Here is a 2,389-nt window from a genome sequence, read left to right on the forward strand (position 1 = left end):
CAGAAGGTCTTATTTCAAGAGACCTTACAACATTAAGCCACTAAAAGCAATTTCAAAACATATAAGCTAAACGTCTAGTTAAAATATACATTAGATTAAAAAATATACAATTTTCATACCCGAGAGCGCGGCTATATAACTCATGCATCAGCCTTCTTGCTTAGCTATAGAAGCTCTCCAGTAATCAAATTATACAAGCTACAAGGCCTAACAACAATTTCAAAACATATAAGCTACAAGGCAAGACATATTACATGACATGGCAAAAGGAACAAAATTTACAAGCTTTAGCAAGACATATTAAACAACATCATAGTGCTAGAGAGATCACAATTATATGAGTCAAAACATAGTCATGAAAAAGCACATAAATTAGTTATTATATGCAATTAAAAGATATATAGTTAGATAGGGACATCCATAGGGCATATTGAAGAAATGAAATGGTCATATAGATTTCATATAGGATTTTGAAGATGATAGTGTTCTAAGGCAAAAAATCAGGAATCTATCTCCAGTCAAACAAATTAGAGGTTCAATAGTTTCTTTAAATCCCGCACATATGGCCTTCAATATATCACTTCTCTCCAGCTTTCTTGTCACAATAGAAGAAAAGATGAAATTAAAATGAAAGCCAAAAATGTTACAAAGAGAATGCGCTTTTTTATATTGATTATTTTTCATGATATTATAGAACTTCGTATCTATAAATGCTAGCAGGGTATTGAAGTGGGTAGCCTTCAAACCAGCCTTGGCCAGCACATGAAAAACCATTTCATAACAATATTTTTATAAAAATCATATTAAGCTTATCTATGTAGTTACTAAACCAACTATTACAAATGAGACACCAGATACAGATTACAGTGTGACCAAATCGAGCACCATATCCATAAATAAAAGGTTAGAATGTTCTAATATAGAAAAGAGCATAATATATACCAACATCAGTGTAATCTATACAAGAGATATTAATTACTATGCAACATATGACATTAGACACAAGAACAAGAATCTGCATTGTCATCTGGCTTCAGAAACTGTGAAGCTGTTCATTAGGTTTATTGCAAAGCTGCAGTGTTTTTTATTGGCAGAACTAGGGATGCAGTGCAGGCTTTTTATGATAGACTAGGGTTTCACGGTTGGAGATTCATCACACTGAGCTAACCATACACACCAAATAGAGAAAATAGTACACAAAAAGATAGCTGGGACTATTAAAACTAGAGCCAAAAATTAATAAAGAAACACTACAACCAATATACCCTGGGAATATCTATTTGGAGTTGAAGAAGGAGTTCACTCTTTATGTAGTCCTAAATATGTGAAGAAGATGAAAAAAATAAAGAAAATATTTATTAAAACAAAAATGTATTAGCACATGTAAGGTACAAGGTACAACTACTATTATATTAAAGTTTTTAGTTTTTTTTTGGCATTTTTTTCAAAGGGAGAGAAGATCTAAACATGAAATATGTAGGTATGGAAGGAAGGAAGATCGTGGTATAAGAGAACATTTGAACATGAGCTAAGGAAGAGCTAAAATATACATATGCATTGTTGACAAGGGATAGAAATGAATGAATATATAACAAGGAGAAAATAATCAGTAAAGGAAAGGAAGTGAAGATCTGATACTACAAATTTGATGTGACCAGTCATAGGTGATTTTTCTCTTAATAGGGTTTTAATGTTAAAAATTATTGTGTTTAAATGTGTGGATTATTGTGTTACATGCTATTTTATTCTTATTTTTTGTATACTTCTTGTTGATGTAACTCAGTACATGAAGTATATAGTTAAAAGTTTATTACTCTGATACTTGGTGAAAGCTAACAATTTACTAGTGAAGGATGAATTAGATATTATTATGAAGTTTTAATATAGTTACCAAGTTGATATAGGAAAAGTTTAAGTTTGTAAGATGTTGAGAGTTTTTTAAGGCCCTATTTGATAGCTGAGGAAAATTGAGCCCCCCTCTCTCCTTAGTTGTTTAACAAAAACATGTCAAGGTGTCCAACAAAGGATCATGGGAAAGAATGGGATACATTAATACCATAGGAACAATATGCCTATAATGAATGGACAAATATGAGAAATGGTATTAGTCCTTTTAAGATAGTATATCAAAAAATATAGAGGATATTTTAAATTGAGGGATATGAAGAGTATGGATAAGAGGAGTTCTCATGCTGAAGATATAGTAGAAGCAATGAGAGAGGTTCATGAAAAGGTGAGAGCTAATTTATGGAAGTGTTTACAACTGACCAAAATGTTAGGAGAAAAGATATACAACAATGATACACTTGAATAAGGAGAGAATTTCGAAAGATAGTTAGGGTAAGATTATAATGGGAAACACTAGTCACTATAGGATCTTGGGAAAGTA

Source organism: Cupressus sempervirens, chromosome 2 (genome assembly GCF_028749045.1).
Source record: "Cupressus sempervirens isolate cs-2001-9-10 chromosome 2, ASM2874904v1, whole genome shotgun sequence".
Taxonomy (NCBI): Eukaryota; Viridiplantae; Streptophyta; class Pinopsida; order Cupressales; family Cupressaceae; genus Cupressus; species Cupressus sempervirens.